At 46.0% G+C, this 14,446-nt stretch overlaps 1 long non-coding RNA gene across 1 annotated transcript; it reads right to left on the minus strand.

Annotated features, from left to right (window-relative positions):
* Positions 1–10,626: 10,626 nt before the first annotated feature.
* LOC111840195 (uncharacterized) lies at positions 10,627–14,210 on the minus strand. The gene is made up of 3 exons (XR_002837333.1): positions 13,815–14,210; positions 11,177–11,257; positions 10,627–11,035 (listed from the first exon to the last, which is right to left on the minus strand). It is a non-coding gene; the product is annotated as an uncharacterized lncRNA (long non-coding RNA).
* Between the last annotated feature and the right edge of the window lie 236 nt (positions 14,211–14,446).

The raw sequence follows: 14,446 nt of genomic DNA on the forward strand, positions 1-14,446 counted from the left end.
AAGGCCACACTTTCCTTGCGCCTGCTGCTTACAGCAGACTTTACTGAGCTGCTGAGGACCATTCAATCCGGTGTAAGTCACCTTCACGGGAGAGCTGGGATTGAAGCAGGACCACATTCGCCGATTTTAAAACTTGCACATGCGTCAGCCCTTCAAAGGGACTATTTTTGGTGAAATTATATTACGCCGTAATACTCTGTGTTAAGATACTTTTCTGTCATTCCTCCTAGACTCTTATAAGCCACAATAGAACTATCCTGCACCAATGTAGCATTGCACACACACACACACACACACACACACACGTTGGCGTACCTATTTAAATGGGGATCTTCCATTCATTTCTGCGGGAAAAACCCTAATCCCAATCACGACATTTGGTCCCCACAATGTAATAGAAACCTAATCCACACACACATACACACACACTCGCACACACACACACAGACACACACACACTAATTGGAAACATCCTTTGAATACATCCTTGTTTAACCATCCTAAACCGCTAGAGCTCAAAACCATCATCATTACTGGCTCTTTGTGTTTCTGATTTCTGTGGTTTTTACTTAAAGCTGGTCAGGTATTTAGGATACATGGGAAAAAAAACATCTCTCTCATTAAATGCCCCCACGGTGTAATGTTCGGCATTTATGAAACCCGCTTGCCCCATAATCCCGCGATGCACTGTAATGGCACACGCTGAATAATTAACGCCCAGCCTCTACCTGTAATTGTCTGGTTTTGCTGCGGCAGTTTGTGGGTCTTCCAGTCGTGGGTCTTTGCCATCTTCCTCCCCAGCCTGTGTCATGTGATACATTAGCCTCGGCTTGGCAACGTCTGACTCCCTCCGTCACTGGGGAGACTCAGTCCTGTGAGGTCCCCTGCACCCCTCCCCCCCCCCCCCCCAACAGGAGCCTGGGGTAATCTTCAAAAAGCAGCCGCCTGACCCCACTATGTCGGCCTAAATGAAGCACATGTGCCCCAGCGTGCCCACTGCCCTCGGCCGTGACCCGCGTCACTGCTGAGTCCTTCCCAAGCTCTGATCCCACCGGCCCCTGCCGAGTCACTCTGCATCATTCCTATTCCTCAGACGCCCCGTTCGTCACAATGTTGGTCCCGCCTCCTGGACGATCACACCCAATCCGAGCCACGTCTTCACAGTCATTGCAATTTAACATAAATGGTTAGGAGACACCGTCCAAAGCGGGCATCCTCGTCAGCCACGAAAGACCCCGGGCTTCTTTCCCAGGGAGTCTGCAACTGGCAAATCCTGAAAGGTGAAACCTTCAAGCGTGTAACATTTCCACCCGGCCTCCAGTGATCTGCACGCCGGCCGTGGAAAATAACACAGCATTCCAGCAATATTTCGAGGCCAGAATAGCTCATAGCACAAGCTGCTCGTACCCCACTCGCTGCTGGCGTGCCCCCCCGTAATCACCAGGCCCTCGCTCTCTACGTGTAACGCTTCGCTCCCATCTCGCGTCTCTTGGGCCTCCAGCTTTGCCTGGCCTCAGCGTGGTCCTCCTGTCTGCCCGAACACGGAGACTCCAAACCCCTTAATGTGAAACACCATAATGAGGAAAATGGAGGTAATATACCACTATAGGAAACTGGGAGAGCAGGGAGAATGTCCGGTGATGATGTAATTAGGCTGATATTCATAGGCGGACGAATGGAAAAGTAGTAGTTAAATCAAAGGCGGACGAAGCGGCTTAATAGCGACGGTCGGAGCGTTCTCGGTACGCCTCGCGCGGGCGGACGCCAGGTGTGTGTACGCAGGAATGCATGTCCGTAAGATAACGGAGAAATTCCCATAACTGGCGCCGGGGTGGGTCACGGTTGCCGGACGCCCACCTTCCATCTGCGTAGGGGTTTTGGTTCTGCTGGTTCACGGTGCCCCCCACCCTTCCACCGACTCTCTGTTGGCGTGACGTTCTCCTCCTCTTCAAACAATGAGGGTCAGGAGTAGGAGTTAAGGTCACCGTAGGATCACTCTGGCCCAAGAATGGTCACCCTCCCCTAAGCTTAATCAAATACAGGAACACCACTCTCTACTCCAGCACATCCTCGACAGTATGGTTTCGATCAGGGGGGAGGGTTCTGTACACACTCCCCATTCAAGCCCCCCTTCACCTTTCCGTCATTAATCAAAGGCGCTGGACTCCTACCCCGGCTACAATAACAACAGGACACGACAAGCAGTGACTCCACCCTCGAGACGTGGAGGACGGCAAACTCGACGAGGGACCGAAGTCTCTCCTGTACACCTCCTGAAGGCACATTCGTCTGGTATTTCTCTTGGGAAAACTGGAAATTGCCCTATAGGGTCCAACATCTGGGATTTTCAGAGGAGATGACAGGCAGAGAAATATTATCCAAGAATATTTAACACAAATACAGTACCAGTCAAAAGTCTGGAAACACTTACTGAAAATCATTTGATTTCCAGCGAGACAGCGAGATTTCCTAAGCACACCTTGAGGTTGTGTAAGTATTGCGTGTCCTTGTGAACAAGGGAAGAGATGGAGCGCTGTGGGAGAGGACCTGGCCTACAGAGCAGTTTTGGGATGAGTTGGATAAAAGCACAAGAGCAGGGTAGCCAACTTGTGCCCAGAACTCGCGCAAACTCCTTTCAGACTGTTGGAGAAGCATTCCAGGTGGCTACATTTGGATGCCAGTTGAAAAAATGCCAAGAGTCTGCAGTGCTGTCATTGAAGCAAAAGGGAGCTCTTTAGAAGAGTCTAAAATATTTTGAGACGTTGAGACGTCTTGGTTGCTGCAACATATGATATGCCTTGAGGCTTTGCTATGAGATGAATAACATCCATAAAATAGAGACAAATGCATTAAATGTAGGCGTGTCCAGACCATTGACTGGTAGTGTAGAAAACATGAAGTGCTCTTTGTATTTAAATCATTAAAAACAAAAACAAATATGTGCTTTATCTATCAGCATTACAATGCCAGGGCAGATAGTGTATTCTGAGCCCAACGACGCTTCCCACTTTCAGAGCTCATTTCCTCTCGGTGGCATATGCAAGGAAGCAAAATATTATCGAGGTTGCCATGGCAATTTAATTAAATCTGGCCCCTCCTCTTTTTCCATATATAGTTCCTCTCTAGGACAAACAGAATAGATGTTCTGTTCAAGTTCCCTCTCTGTGGGGCTACGGGGCAGAACTGATGACATATTTGTTTCTTAAATGCGAGGGGGAGGGGGTTATAATGGGACCTCCGGCCAATCACTTCTCTGCCTTGCAGTTAATGATGACATAATTCATGCTCATTGGCTGCATGCCTACACACTTTGCGGGCTGCTCTTATTTCAAAAACAAGTCCTTGCCTCACTAGCGTCAAGGCCAAGCATGTTTCCTACAGAACGCGACAGGACAGACGGAAGGGCTGACACAAGGCTTCCCCAGAATGAGAAAACGTGTGGAACAAGGCTGACTGACACTTGATGAGAAGGGGCCCGATCTCCTCCATCTTTCTCGCTTTCAGCACATTCCAGAAAAGACAGCTGTATCACGTAACCTGCACATCTTTTGTAACTGTGTTGATGAATATTTTGCAGCGTGGGGGCCCAAATGTATATTTCTCCAGCCAGTTCAGGCACATTTTAGGACCATGATCCTGCATCACATATTTTTTACTCAGGTATGTATGCTCGAACATTTGATGTGTATGTAGTTAGGACGATGCGTCTATTTATGACTGATTTGGCATTACCCTTTCTGTAGGATACACCTCTTACGTAACTGCTTCCATCTGATGAGGCTGAAATTCTGGTTTATAAAAAGCTCAATATTCCTGCATCACAGACAGACCTTGTTGCAGTTTATTTCCACAGAGGTTTTTGCCTGTTAACAGCATGTATCACTTTTCATTCTCAATGTCTCCATGGCAACTCCTGTGATTGACAGCAGTACATGCACTTACACATGCACACACAATGTCTTTCAGAACGTATGGATACCAGGAGACACTAAAGGGACACCGTCCAAGCATATGTCTAACATAGTAGGGTTCTGGTTCATCTTGCTATGTTATGATATTAGAGCAGTAGTGGTTGGTTTTCATTGAATCGCCATGGGAACACACTGTACACTGCACACTGTGCTTAGACATGGTGTTGAACTGGTTTGACCAATGGACTTCTCTGCAGTTGACTTGCCTGATGTCCGACTCGCCTTGTGTCAGAATTCTGCAGGAAGTCAAAGGGAAACAGAAAAGGGTTTTAAAAGCACCACAGGAGGCTGGTTTGGTTTCGTGGAGGAACGGCTTTGGAAATCATATTCATAACAATGCAAAAATAAAAGTCCCAGAGGGCAGAACGCAGGACAGCTGAAAGGAAGTGATGGAAAATAAGAGTCCCTTCAGATCCGACTGAGAATCAATCACTTTATTCTCTATTAGCGTCACTGCTGCTGAAACCACTTATTATCACGTTATGCCACCACGAAAGGTGACATCATCCATGAAGCTCCGCCTCTCTCTCCACCCAGCATCCTCACCGCTGATAATTATGCCACCGTCTTCCAAGAGAGATCCATCCATCCTTCTGTCTTGCATAATTATCCGGTACGGGGTCACGGTGAGCCTGGCATCTATCCCAGAATGCACAGGGTACATGAATGGGATGCCAGTGACACGGAAAAGTCCGTCTGCTCTCAAGGAATCAGTAATGTCAGGGTCTGGGAAATTACTCAAATGGAAACTGGGATCCAGTAAAAATAAACTCCACTTTCTTCCTAATTCTGCAATATAAACACACTTTCTGTTATTCATGCTGTTACAGTACAACATTCTACCAACAAAAGCTACTTAAATATCCAAATGAGCAGATGGGGTAAACAAACTTATACAGTTTCTAATTCCTCCTGCGTTCTCATGTTTTCCATGCAAGACTTTCCACCAACAATTTCCTAAAATTATGCATTTGACTCATATGCTGTTGAGTCACAGAGGCTAATCTGTATTTTCCATGAACAGAAGGATGTGTGTTTTCCGCGCACTCAGAAGTTTGGGCTTCGGCTAATCTCTCTGGAGGAAGGCTGTGCACTTCCTGTCTGCACTCCTGGCCTTGACTGAGGCTGTTCCCAGATCAGAGAGGAGATGGTTGCCCTGAAACAAGCCCCCCTTCCCCCCAGAGAAAGTCCCTTGAGCCATTGGATTGCCTTGGAGACTTCGGTGAGAGTTTCCTCACAAGAAAAGCCATCTCTCAGAGCTTTACTAATCGTAATTAACCAAGCCCCTGTGAATTTTAGGCAGAGCCCACAAAGGAGGCAGTCAAGGGCAAAATCTTCATCCTCACCATGCTTAATTTAAGCAGCTTCACTGCATTTTATGTCATTAATACAGTTCAGTGTTTAATTCAGCATGGTTATTGTATCTACTACCTGGCTTAATTGTATTTCACTGCCTATTTTGTTTTGTGTTTTATTACCAAGTGAATGTTCTGGGTAGGGTGTTTTACCACATGATGTGTAAGCAGCATATTGATTGGTACCTTCCTTGGCTTTGCGGTCAACTGCCTGCCTATCCCATGATGCCTTGGTGCATATCCCATGATGCCTTGGTGCATATCCCATGATGCATCGGTGCTTATATCTTGATCTATAGTTTGAACTGTTGCTTTGGTCCAGGTTCCTGAAAAATATGCAGAAGATGAAAAGGCAGAAAGAAGAGGCTGTGGATGCCTCCCCCCCCCCCCAAGGACCAGTGCAGCTGGGACATCCCTCACTGAACCTCAGATCTCTGAGTCATCACCTTGCTTGCCACAACAATGTCCGGAAGGAACCAGACGCATGATAATGCACGCTAAACACGTACGCCTCCATGACTTCACCTGCCCGCCAGGACCCCCAGCCCCCCATCTGCGATTCTGACCTCCAAGTCCAACTGGGACGAGACGGGCTTTAACCTCAAACCCAACACGCTGCACTTGGTAACACGCTGTACCAGACATGGGTACGGAATTGCGGAGAAAACGATTACAAGGCTTCTGATTTGGTCTCTGGGGACTGCTCTTTTGTGGTTTTTAATTGGGGACCAATTGTTCCGAAATATATCATTTCAAAACAACATAAAACTTAAAAAAAGAGAATAAAAAAATCACTTTTACTATTGGGATTAACCGAACATACTGGCTTTTAGGCAGGGTAAGTACTGTTAATCACATTAGGCTGGGAAGGGCGGACTTTAAAATGAAAAGCAAATGTTTTGTCCAGTCAAGGCTGCAGACAGGAGGGTCGCTCGCCTACAGATGCGCTCCCAAGTGGCGCGCTGTCTCTCCCGAGAACCTCCCTCTAATCCCCGGTCCAGGCATCTCCGCCCGCCTTTGGGTCACAGACACATCGTACGGCTTTAAATGAATGAGCCAGCTTGAACTCGAGCCGGCGACAACAACAACAAAAAAAACCCTTTTTACGAGTGGAAAAGTTTAACAGACTCAGAGTGGTACAGGACCAAAAAGCTGAACTGCCGATCGCGGGCAGATTTTCCGTTTGTTAGCAGGAATAAAATCTTTCGATCGAGCATGGAATTTATGAGCAGTCGTGGCTATTGAGCGGCATTGATTTTAAAAAATATTATTATGATAATTCGTCTTTTCGTGCTATTTATGGCCAATGGAAAGCTTTGTATCGGGAATGGGCTGTCACTCGTGCATGTTACATAATAAGCAATTATTCATGAGAAACTGAAAAATAAAATTATATACGCAGTTATAAAAGTTTTTTCATTATGTCCATCTGCGCGAGATTAACTCCTGACAGCGCGCTGTCTTCGGAGTGATCTCGCGGGCAGTTGATTAGCATGATTTGTGAAGTATTAAGGTCCTTAAAATAATCCCTGTCACCCTGCCAGAGGCTGGCGGAGAAGTCATTTTCTCCTGACCCAGAGGCCTGCCTGCTGTGTTTACGAGCTGTTTCTCTGGGTTCGAGAGCTGCTTGGGGGTTGGTGGGAAAGGGGTACTCTCCCCTGTTTTAATTGGCGGAGGAATGCGTGGGAACACCCTTCCTGTCCACTGGGGTCTGCTGTTTGGCTGCTCCGTAGCCTGTCCCCACTTAACCCCTCAGAGTTAGATGGGGTTTCATTATTTATTTTTTCATTCCTATGGGGAGTGCTGGCTAAAGAATACAGCTGCATTTTAAGCCTGAGGCCTTAAGGTCTGTCATCTGTGGAGCGTCTAAACCGCTACGCCCTCTGCTGGCCGACGTTTGATCTGTTTAACAAAAAAAGTGATCCAGTAGCACCAACGCCCAGACACAGCAGTGGTCTGTTGTTTTAAAACTTAGTAAAACTGGACATTTAAGCGAAAAATCAGCATTTTGGCTTCTCTCTACAGGACAAAGAAACTTCTCAAAAAATGGTAATCAGGAGCATTTTATTCACGTGCAAGAATTGCCAGTCATTACAGTGAAACAATAATACAATCTTCTGTGTGATTTTCTTGTAGTGACCAATGTGTTTCCAGGGAAATGAAGTCTTACGAAATCATATATGCAATACTTGCTCGACAGCAATTCAGGAAGCTTACAAAGACTTTGCATGTATCCAGGAATCATTGCTAAACAGCAGATTGAAATAGGCAGCCTCGGCTGAATCATACAACTGTAACCATGTTCCCCTCAACAGGTTACATCGATATATATATATTTGAATTATTTAGCGATGCTTTTATCCAAAGTGATATGCAGAGATTTATTCATTTGTTTTGAGAAAGCATGGTTAGGCAGTCGGTGGAGCAACTGAGGCCTTGCTCAAAGGCCAAACAATAAAATCATTCTGATGAACATGGGATTTGAACCAACAACCTTCAGATCAGAGACGCCTAACCCGCACAGCCACACAAACGCCCCAAACTGGAGCACGTTGGCCCCTTTGATTACATTCGGTAAGTTCCAGTAGTTCAGGGACGAGTGGATCTGTACGTGTATCAGTAGCTGGGGAAAGGGCTGTAATTCCACTTAATTGATTAATAAAGCTGCTGTCTTTGTCTTGGCCATGAAGAGCAGGACCTGGATGGCAGGTCACATGACAGATCGAAGCAGACAGTGGCATGTTTTGATTTCCTTCAGTGCTGGAGTTCTACAGCTGCGAACAAAGAGGGATCTTTCAGGGACGCCCACGGGGTCTGGGGAAGCCCACCCGCCTCGAAACACGAAACACCACAGTTTCAGCACCTAAGGCCGTCATTCCTGACTGCAGCGAGGCTGTGAATAATGAGTAACCTTTTTTTATTTTTTTTTTGCGATTCGAGTACGGGAAAAAAAAGTCTTCCTGAAAAAGATCCCGCTTTTTAAACAAAGCACCACCATAAAAGGAGACTCCTCTTGTTGCATTGCTTGTGAGCGAGAGTCCCATCGACGCGGCACGTCAGGCACCCACGGGTCGTGAGCGGGTGATAAATTCTCACTGCGGTTTACGCTCGAAATCCCAGATGAGCAGCTGTGTCAACAGGAGTGTCGAAATCAGACAGGGACTTCAAAGATCCCTGGCTGTCACTGAGTTACACACATACTGTGCAGGGCAGCCACGGTTGCTAAGGGATCAGCCGCCTATTGCTTGTAAATAGCATAGGTGCTACCTGGCCAACTTACACAACGGCAACACCTAGAAGAGGAGTATAGGCATGTCTTTGCGTACTTCTAGGAAAGAGTGCAAGCCTGCAGAAGCAGCATTATGGGAAAGTGCTCGAAGATAGTAATTAAAAGTAGCCAAATACGGCTATTGCATTTCCCTGCCTTGTTTAATTCAAACAGATGTATATCCTTCTGCAGGACACCAAGCTACTATGAAAAAGCTTGTGTCTAATACAGTAAAAATGAACTCCAGACCCCGGAGGGATCGATCCATCAGTCCGCCGGCTTTCATCCACGCAGCACATTTTCATGACGCGTCCTTATAACGGCACAGGTCTGTTTTTCCGGAATTGAGCAGTATTCCCCGACCGTTTCACTTTTCGCAGGAAACCGCGCACCATCGGCAACGGGACAGTGAGAGAGAGGGGCGAGGTGTAGAACTGTGTGTGTGGGGGGGGTGAACCACATCATATTCTCTGAGTGAATAATCCGGGTGGGGGGGGGGGGGATGGGGGGAGCGCTCTGTTTGAAGAGTCTCAAGTTGAACATTAGTCACCGGTGAATCATGGCTAAGGAGAGCAGCACCAAGGGCTTGCAGGTTCAGACCTCGGCCTTGTATGGACAATCTCTGGGAAGGCCGAAGAAGGCCATATTATCGCCGTGACGACCGCCCCTATAAACAGCAAGCCTTTTATAACCATAGAGAGTGCTGCCGCTGCTTACGGACAATCGGGATAATAGGGAGCAACTGAATGTTGTGTCAGCAGGCCAGCGTCCCTCGCCGAATGGTCTGGGGTAGGTTGTTTGGGGGATACAGGTAACTGATGCCCATTAAAAGTCTCTTATTATAAGGCCAGAGACTCGGATCAGCTGCAGCTTGTTTGTCTAAGAGGCATAAAGCACGGCGTTTAGCTGCCGTAGAGCTAGCTGACGAGCTAATTTATTGCCTAATTACCATCTGCGGTCCCCGGGGGATTCTCCTTGCGGGTCGTTCTGAGCTTTTCCAGCGACGAGTTCAAACAGAAGCACGAGGAATTCAGGGCCCAAGAAGACAGGAGCCGGCATTGATTGATATGAGAAACATCTGAGGAGAGACTCCAAGTCCTTCGGCGACTGGATCATCAGGCTCCTTATCTCATCCGCAATGGCAATAATAAGGAACCGGTGTCCCAGGTTTTTTTTTTTTTTTTTGGGGGGGGGGGGGGGCGCGGCGCTGGCTGCTGGGCTTCGGCCACAAGCAGCTTCCCGCGGCCCCTCTTTGAGATCACAGGGACACCCCCAGCTGGGCTCCGGTCACCCCGCTGGTTCCTCATTAAGGAGCACAGCAGCAGTGCTTTGATTTACTGAAGGCCTCAGCTTGTCAAAAAGTGTGTCAGCCATGCAACCCCCCCCCCCCCAAAAAAAACCTGATCCTTTACGGCCCCACCTAGTTCAGTTAGAATCCTTTTTTAGCAATTTAATGTAAGGCATCATTCAGCTGGTCAATCACATTATTAAAATTGTATGTTGTGTTTTCATACATACGTATCATTCAGATGGATCTATCTCCAGTCCTTTTTAACAGAGAAAGCATTTAAAAATCCCACCCGTGACCCCAGTTATTCCAGTTGGTCTATACTGCTTCTGATGTAATGATTTCTTTTTGTGGACAGCATGGCTAGACCTGAGGAGAACATCACAGAGACGTTATTATCGTAAAATCCTCTCTGTCTCTCGCTCTCTGTCCCTCTCCGTGACCCTGCCTTATCGCTGTTGACCTTCGTTATCCTAATTAACGAAGATGCTGTTACGGAACTGACGCGGTCCTTTCCTGACGCTCTGTGAGGTCTTTCCCTGTGTCGGAGGATGCGGGCAAATACTGAAATTCCGGCCCTTGTTTGCTACATTCGAGGTAAAAGGCTGCCACTGCGTTCCCTTAAATGGCCCAAATAGAGGAAGATATCAAAGCAGAAAGACGCTCAGAGCAATAGCTAAAGAAAAAACATTTTCAAATTAGGACTGTTGAAAAGCCATAACTGGAAATGAATAGTTGCCTCAGTCATCTTGTAAAGGCTTGTGAAATTGCGGCAATGTAATACTTCAATCAGAATATTCAAATTTTATTTCACGTATCGCAGTTGTTGCTTTATAGTAGGTTTCCCAGCAGGAATCAAAACCTATTTGTCAATATGGAGAAAACTGAGCAGATTGCATTTTCCCTTCAGGAGTGAAAACAGTCCTGGAAAATAACTATAATAAATGGACGAGTCACGGTTCAAAAATGCAGCAGATACAACTGCTCCTCAAAGACTGAAGGTAGGGGATTGTGGTCAGGTGGTTTGGCAGCCCGGGCCAGGACGCTGAGGGGACATTTTCTGGAATGTGCCGGAACATTCTCAGACGTGGATCTGTTCTTGTGATCGTTGGTCAGGATGCTGGTGGCACCCTGTGGTGGGGATCAGATGGCTCTGAGCGGGGAGGCAAAGAGAAGAAGTGTTTTAGCAATAAATGCAGGACAGCTCATGCTAACATGTTCATTTTAAAATGAAATCAAAATGAGAGCACCCCCTAGAGGTTGGGCATATTAATGACAGGTTTATGACATTTACATGGCGGTCTTGGGCTATCCCAGCATTTGAAGAACCTTTGAGTCAGGCACTTAACCCGACTGAGATATCTGGCTTCATAACCTGGAGGAAAGACAACGAAACAAATAGATTAAACTGAAAATATAACGTGCCTCCATGTGTTTGTCCGTGAGACAGCTCTGAAGTGTAGATGAGCCAGTCATCTCCAAGCATTTCAGAGTAATCAGCATGGAAGCCGCCTGAGAAGGTGATGCATTATTGATTGTAAATTACGGCAGGGAGTCGATGTAGGATGAAAGCCAGGCTTAAAACCTTCTTTGAAAACGTGTTTGTGTTTCTGGGCCACTAATGGACCGTGGCAGAAATATTTTGATGTTACGGTGGCGGAAACCTGAACACATGTCCGCGCCCTACCTTGTTTTTTTTCTTTCTTTACATATTTACATAGCCTTTTATTTAATAACAAAAGTGAGGGAACCCCTCGATGCATGTGTGCAAAACAATAATCACTCATTTAAACGTAATAGTTACTGGCTACAGTATCTTAAACATAAGCCAAACGCGCCCTGTGATGATCAGCCCCTTGTGGTTGCTTGGAAGAATTTTGGTTCACTGCGTCAGAGGACAATAAAATTAACCACCCAAATCCCGGCAGTGAATTTAGCCAATGGCATCTAAAATGGAATCAGGTCTGTTAGCCTTGAGAACAAGGAAGAGGTGGACTAATCGACAGTCACCGCCCTCTCTTTCCTATGGTGATCGCACCCTCTTTTCTCCAAGGTGGTCGTCGTGCCTTAAGGAATGAGTCCTTTTGGATTATTCAACCTCCAGAGTTGAAGGGTTGAATCCCACCCTTGTGACGTTTCGAAGTTCTCCTCATGTTATACAGCAGGAGTGGGGACCCTGATCCTTGGAGAGCCGGCGCGGGTTTTTGGGACGGCCTCTCCATCAGCCAATCACAGTGCGTCCCCAGGACTGGAGTTATTATTGGCTGTTTGAGAGGCCATCCCAAAGACCTGCACCGGCTCTCCATGGATCAGATTCCCCACCCCTGCTATATAGGTTTCATCCATTTCAACACATGCTGTTAGACTAATTGATGTCTGTATACCAGTGTTTCCCAAGCCAGTCCAGATCCGTCCAGTGTGCCCTGCGGACTGGTTTGGGAGAAATACTACCCTAAATTACCCATCAGGTATGATGGGTATGAGTATGTCTGCCCTGTGATGGAATAGCATCCCATCCAGGATGATGATGATGATGATGATGATGATGATGATGATGATGATTGATGGATTTATGTCTTTTTGGTGGAGGTGCAGACGCTGAGGTAAGAAGCCCATTAACTACTGGATGTTGTCGTACCTCTCTGGTGTCTATTCACGCTGCGGATGATTCTTTGTGACCTCCTATAAGGCTTTTCCTTGCTCTTCGATAGATTTCGCCAGGACATACACCCCTGGGAAGACTCGCTGTCCCTTATTTTTCTCTGATTGGTTCACTGGAGCCTCAGAGCCTTAGAAATGCTTTGTCCCAGTTCCAGACTGATAGGCATCAACACATTTTGTTTTCAAGATTTATTTATTTTTTTTATCTATCTATGAATGTCCATCTAAATCCTGTGTGCTAAGAACTTCAGTCTGATAGCAGAGTTGGTGTTAGAGTGATATTTGGGCAAAGCTGTCCCAAATCAGGCCTGATTTGTGTATGAAAGCTGATCATTAACAGTATCATCCGAACTTTCTTTGCTGATAACCTTCCACACGAAACCACCAAAATAAATGGCAGATTTTGGCTTATTCTCTTTTCCCTTTCAGGCTACCCTTACATTCTACTGCATCCCAAGGAAGATCCAACTGGAGATTAAAAAATGTGCAAAAAGACTTAAAGACAGATGGGTGCCCGATTTCCATGGTACTACCAATAAAATTAATGTGTAAATATTACTGTTTTCAAAAAGTTAAAAATCTTTTTAGAGGATTTGTGCGCCGTTGGTGTGACAGTAATGGACAGGGCTGGTCCCTATTTCAAAGCCAGGATACATTCTGCTGCTGAACTCTGAAGCAGACATGTAATGAATTGCATCTTAACTCGCCTAGTCAAAAACGATCCAGTTGTAAAATGAATAAAACTATAAAATCATCAGATTCTTTACATAAAGCCACCCTTTACCCATCTGAAGCACCATAAAACAGTCGTTCACACACTATTACTTCAATCTCAGCCCTCTTACGCTGTCATCTGGCATGTGTTTGGAGGTGCGTGTCTTTATAAATGTGTATTTTGTGCGCTAGAACGCTGAGCCCGGAGGAAGGCGATAGATGAATCACATTTCTGGGATCTCTAACTATACGGTACGTCTTCTGAGTCAGTGACACTGTACTGAAACTGTAAACATTCCCCGCAACAGACTGTAAATTGCACACAGTGAATCTATGTACCTCTGTAACTATGCTGTATAATATTCATTATATTTATGTATCTGCATTAAATTTGTTGTATTTCTCTCCTAGGGCTATATAATATACACTGTATCTTTGTAACAGTACTGATATTCAGTGTGTTCTCTAAATCCTTTACTACAAAGGCGTTTCTGGCGGAGAGAAGTCTCATCAAACAATAAATGACTTACTTGACTGCAGAAAAAATCAGTGCTCACCTTTACAATGCTTTTGGGGACTTCAAAGGCGACTTCACAGACAAGGCTGATGAGGTAATGGCGGGTTGGCGGAGCCAGCTGATTGGGTGTCTGCAGGTTGGCGGAGCCAGCTGATTGGGTGTCTGCAGGTTGGCAGGGGTAAGTGCCATTCAGTTTCCCCGTCACCAAAAAGTCAACAGCTGCCCCATCTGCATTTATGTGCCCCTGTCAGGTTCATATGAAGGAAAGATACAGGAAAAGCTAAATGTGACAGTGCCGTATTGCAAAGTGTTATTAATACTGTGCAGGAGTCTGGGACTGTGTACTGGAATGTTTACACAAGTTCGCAGTTAGGATTCTGGGCTGAGTGTGCCAGCCTCACTTGTCGGACTCGAACCTCTCAAGAAGAATGAATGTTACATTTATACAGATTGGTAACACTTTACTGGATGGGACATGAATAATGTAGCAGTACACACTTACTTAATGCATTCATTAACCAGTAACTAAGTGTTAGTTAAGTACTGATCCCATGTTCATTCATCATTAATCAATCATGTATTTCATGGGAAAACCTATATTAGTTCAAGATTTGTTCTTGAGTAGTAAATGTTATGTAATTGGCAAGTGAAATCTTACCATTATTAACTAAT

This window comes from Paramormyrops kingsleyae, chromosome 4 (assembly GCF_048594095.1).
Source record: "Paramormyrops kingsleyae isolate MSU_618 chromosome 4, PKINGS_0.4, whole genome shotgun sequence".
Taxonomy (NCBI): Eukaryota; Metazoa; Chordata; class Actinopteri; order Osteoglossiformes; family Mormyridae; genus Paramormyrops; species Paramormyrops kingsleyae.